This window comes from Motacilla alba, chromosome 6 (assembly GCF_015832195.1).
Source record: "Motacilla alba alba isolate MOTALB_02 chromosome 6, Motacilla_alba_V1.0_pri, whole genome shotgun sequence".
NCBI classification, from domain to species: domain Eukaryota; kingdom Metazoa; phylum Chordata; class Aves; order Passeriformes; family Motacillidae; genus Motacilla; species Motacilla alba.
This window is the reverse complement of record NC_052021.1, coordinates 21,072,993-21,078,992: the sequence shown is the minus strand read 5'-3', so window position 1 is coordinate 21,078,992 and position 6,000 is coordinate 21,072,993.

Here is a 6,000-nt window from a genome sequence, read left to right as displayed (position 1 = left end):
AGTGGGAATTAAGATATATAAGATTAAGATAGATAAAATAGTTAAGTTGAAAGATAACTGAAGAACTGAAGCAAAGCTTATTATATAAAAGGGAAATTGTGACTACCAGGTTTTCTTCTTTTTTCTATTCCAGTAGTTAAATTTTAAACAAAGGGTAAACCTACCTGAAATATTAAAAGAAAGATGAAAATGCTATCTACTGGAGAGGCATACTGGTTGTTCACAGAATCTCAACATTCTATGTTTTTGATGCCATTAGTATTTATAAGATTTTTTTGTAATAATGCTAGTTCACTGTTGATAGTGGTAACAAAGTTTATCAATTATGAATTCACAATTTCAGTTGTCATGTGTAATCCAGCAGAAAAAAATTCATTGCTTTAAAGGCATTTTTAAAATTCTCATTGCAATTAATTCAAAACTAGGTCAACAGCCACTCCAGACAGACAGTGATATCAAATGTGGGGAAATGTTACACAGAAATAATTAAGCACTTGCTATATTAAATTGTGATAACATTCTTTCAACATTAAGCACTGACATATAAATTTGAGAGCGGGTTCTTTGCTTCATGTTATATGCAGTTTCAGGACTGCAATACAATGAAAATGTCACTTTTCTTTTGTGCCTCAGTAATTGCTATGTGATAAACATGCACAAGATAAACATGCACACATTCCACATGATAATAGGGGGACTTATATATAGAAACAAGCAATTACATCTTCCTCTTTTGTTTTTTTTTTATTACCTTAATTGGTAGTTAATTTATGCACCTGATTTTTCAGGTGCTTGTACGTTGTCATTAAAAATGACCTCCAAGAAAAGCAGGAATGCTGACAAATGAGGGAGGATGGCAGGCTGGCTGTTACTAAGTATAGCCCTTTTCTGTGTCAGGAAATGCTATTGTAGATACAGTAGTTGACAGAAACTTTCATAAACTTTTCAAATTCAACAGTATTAAAATGTTAGTAAGAGACCTCTCACTATTTCTCTCCCTGTTTACCACTTTGTTATAAAATTCACTGTATGCTGAAATCTGATGTTTATCATATTAATCTGAAATATTTAACTTTTGTATTGTTTTGTTATGGAAAATCTGCCCTTTTTCTCTCAGAATATGAAGAAATTGTTTATTATGCTCCAGTTTGAAAAATGAAGCAAGAAAATGAGAAATAAATTTGTTTCAGTCAACATCCAATGAGTGGACTAAAAATTTAGTCTTAACATTAAACTGTGAGACTGCATAAAAGTAATCACAGGATGTGTACAGTGACCTCAACTCAAACACAAATATCCTTAAAGCTGGCAAATTGTGAAACATTGGCTGCTTCCTTCCATTAATAAACACCTTACAGTGGGTAGCAGTGCAGAAGTGTAGGTATTCATTTTATGGAATAAATGTATCGATAATGTTTGAGATGCAGAAATACCAGTGTACATAGTATCCACTATGGATTTATAGATAGGAATCCAAAGGCTACATGTATTGTCTTTAGGGACTAGGTCTGCCTCCCAGTACTTCCACAGAAACATTAACTTTTTCTTCTACTTCTGGTGTCAGGGAAAATCACTTTCCCCACTAGTAGTCCCACTAAAATTACAAAAATGCACTAAAAGAATTTTCACCTGCATTCTTTGGTCAAGCTAGTATAAATTCAGGATTGTCAAAGTCTTAAATTGCCTTCTCCTGTCATTGATCCACTGTTGCTTTACCTCTGGTACACTTTGGAATACACTTGTCATGTCAAGGATATCTCTGAAGGTAGATTCACTGCTTGGTGGAAGAGCACCAACCAGCACTTTTTGAGTTTTCTTCTCGCCATGCCTGAATTCCTCACTGCGAAAGAGAATTGAGGAACTGTTCAGTTCCTCACTAAGCTCAGCAGTGATAGGAAGACAATCTTTCAAAGCTATGTAATATCCAGTACTCTACTGTGCAGTGTCAAAGGTCTTTAAAAGCACTTAAAAAACCCATTAATTCCAACAGGATGATTTCTTAGGTATCCTAAAGTTTAGTATCCTGCTATATGAACTGATACAAGAATGTCAAGATGGTAGACTGATGTCAGTCTGAATGTTTGAGATAACATCTGAGTGACAAGTAATAACCAGTCCACTCTATTGTGTTTTTACCTGTCTTTTCTAAGCTTACCAAAGCTTCGTAACTCAAACAGAAATGTTGAACATTTTGATTGGGGTCCACGTTTTCCTCAGTATTTGTATGGTAACTAATACAATGGACTATAATCAAGGCTTTATTGAAAACTAAATATTAAATAGCAATAGAAACTCAATATCAACATCTCTCCAGAGCATTGATTGCCTTATACCTTTCATAGGAGAATTTTAAAAGCAAAATAAAATGTGGATTGATTGTAATTCAAATATGGAATGGCATTAGGTATTGTACAAGTGTGGCAAAATTTTCTCAAAAGAAAATGCACACTAAGAAGTAAAGGCCACTCTGTTCTGCTTCCTTTTTCATTATAGCTGATGTTTCATTTTAACATGTACATTTGAAACTCACTTTGTGTTTTAATGGAATGCTCTGGGCCAAATAGTTCCCCGGTGTAATATTGCTTGTGCATGTCAGACAACTGTTACAATTTCTAATGGCATGAGTTCGGGGTGGCTGCATTATTAATGTGGGGCATATTGATAAAAAGGTCATACAGGTCAATGCATGAATTTAAAATACTTCTACAGGTCAGAAATGTATTCTTTACATACATTCAAAATGTGTGCTGATGGATTTTGTTTCTTTAATTGATGTGTACTGATATTATTTATTTTACTCTCTGTCTTTGAGGTCAAATTTCATTAGCCACTATTTGCAGGCTCCAAATGAAATGAAGGCTACAGTAAGCTTTAAATTAGAAAGTACCAAAACAAAATTCAAGTGTTGCAACAGATCTCATTCTCTTAAAAGATTAATGGAGAAGACTTGTAGAACAATTTCTGTATCCTGTGGCAATTCATTTAGCATATTCATTATGCTGGACATCATGTTCTCTTTGAGCATTTGCAAGAACTTGCTCTATTTTTTAGCAATAAAGGTCCTGAATTTTCTTCATTATGAAAATAACATTCGGTTCTACAGGGCTGTCTATAAGAAATACTTGAAAGAGTTCATTATATTTCTATATCATTATAAAATATCCTGGAGTTACATTTTATGTGTTGTGGTGACTTTATGCTCTTTCTTCTTGCAGTTCCTGCAACAGGAGATGCAGCCGAAGAAAAATGACATCCTCTCTATATTGCTTATACATTATTCCTGTTACCCCTGGAGCTGTGGTTTCAGATGTGAACTGGAGGAACCCAAATAGGTCTTGTAATTTACATCATGAGCTAGACCATTCATAGGCAGCTCCAGCATTTAGTATGCAGAAACATGAAGTAGAAAACCATTGCAGAGTTTCACAAATTTTCACCTGACAGGAATAAATGCTTACTTTGAGTGGAGTGCCATAGACAATGTCCTTCCTTTCACATGGCTTTGGCTTAACCAAGGACTGAGGCATAATGAGCCACACCTGATACACAATGAGGATCTGAGCCTTGGTGTGGACAAAAACTGACAGGGAATGGTATCTGAAACTGCTGGAAGGGAGTACTGTGATCTGATTGCATCAATATTTGGCTATAAAGACACTTGGCACTAGAGGCTGGGTCTGGAGAGAATGTTATGTGGACATCCAACAAGCGTAGAAGCAGAGTCCCTGAGGTGGAACTGCTTATGAATTGGTGCTGAGCCTCTGCCTAAGGGCTTGACAGAGAGACTGGTCTGAGGGAGGGTCACAGTCCCTGGACTTCACTGCTCTGACTCACTGAGCTGGTAATTAGGGTTGGTTAGTAGTGTAGATGTGTAAATTTTATGACACACCTTTCTTCTTGCTCTACTTACATTGAACTTAACAGAGTCATAATGTTTAGAGTGACATCATTCCTTTCCTTTTTGCAGTGTTTGAGGATAGAACAGACAATTCAGGTTTTGATCACTTTTTTAGAAGCCATTTACCAACATTTGCCTTCAATCTCTCCAATTGTATTTATGAAAAACACCATAAGTCCACTGAACTGGAGAAACTTGAGCCGTTTCCACGTATTGGAAGCATCTTGTGCTCCCAGTATCAGTCAGAAAATGAAGTCTTAAAAGATCCTAGTGACAGATACGAGGTTAGGGTTTAGAGAACTGGAGCAACTAGAAGTAAAAGTGTACTTCCAAAGAGAAAATGTCACTTAGATACTACTTTAAAAATTCTCCTTGTTTTGAGCATATCCAATAGTAGCTAACCTAAATTCTTTGTAATCAGAATGAAAAACCCTGCTGATCTTGTTTTTCAAGAAATTATCCTGTGTTAATTATTGAACAGATGACTCACTATTTCCACAATTTCCTGTAAACATACACATATTTCATGAGATCCTGTGGGAGAGGAATATTTTAGAAGCATAAAGCTATAAACTTATAATTACCTCTGCACTTTGGCAATGTCTGACACATATGGGCCAAACATTCTTTTTTTAACTGAAGATTTATCTTCTTACTATGAAGATCAACTCATTTTTTATTTCATAGATTTGTGTTTTAACCATAATTTCTTTAGCTATGCTTCATGTCATCCTATTAGTGTATGTTTGCAAACAGAATAGGGTATACAGAAAGCAATTTGTTAATCAAATCTCTTCTCACTCTTTTATTCTTTCCTGTAGTAATCCCTACATGTTCTTGGTATTAATCACAAAAAACTTTAGAGTTGTCCTTGTCAAAAATTCAACTCAAGAATTCAGTATGACCTTTTACATCTAGACCCTGATTTAAGAGCCAACACAGTTAAAATCATAAGATAGTATGCTGCTGTAGCACATTAAAAGGTCAAATTTAAATGAGTTCAGGTTGACATACTGTTCTTTGTCTTAGGGAGGAATCAATTATGAACTTCAGTTATACATTTAACTCTTGCAACTTTTTCTCAAATGGCATATATTGATAAATTTAGGCTATAATTATGCAAGTATTAAAAAATATTTAACATTTAAGTCCTAATCAGTCATACCAGAATCAAGAGGTATTTAATATTTGCAAAATTAAATATATACATTGGTGTTTGGGGGATTGATGTCCTCTACAGTAAAATCTTGCATGTGTGTAACAGCTTGTTCCAGACTACCTACTGTGAAGGGAGATTCCTGTCCTCAGCAGAAAGTAACTTTTACCTTACACTGATTAGTTATGGTAGTTTTAACAGCTAAGATGGAATAGGACTAGTAATTACCTTCAATTGCTCTGTCATGGACAAGGGATGACTCTGAATGTTGAGTTCAAAAACTCTTTCCTTCTTCTCCATTTCTTTGTATGAGGTATCTCTGTCAGCTGTCCGGGGTCCCCAGAGCAGGTGCCTAGTGGAGACTAATTATTATTTTCCTGTTACAAAAAAATATTATTTTCCCTGTTACAAAAGAACACATCTTTTGTGTTAAGGTCTTGCAATGAGATCCATTTTGCCCATAGAAGGTCACAACAAGGTCAGCATGTCCCTCTGAAAACTTCTCTTCATGAAGAAACTAGTGCTTAAAGTCCCAAATTAAAAAAAAAAAATCTATCTCACTTGTCCTCAAACCACTGTGTCCATATACAGATGTATACTCCTGTGAGTGTATCTATGAATCTATACATACACATATATACACACTGAGACCAAATGTAAATAATATGGGTAGGTACTCTAACCGCTGCTTCAACTTGTTTATTCTGAACAGCTACACTATGCTTTTGTGGACTATTTTTCAGTGTTGGACTTTTGCCATTGACTTCAAAGGAATCCGATTCAGGCCGCTGGAAAAAAAGAAAAAAAAAGCAAATTTTGAAACCAATGAGATTTAAAAAGCCTGGCTTTGAAAGTCATGATATGAAGCTCAGAGTTTACTCTCCCCTATGTAGAAATAACCTGTAGGGGGGAGAATGGGACCTTTAGATAATTAACTATTCAGTAA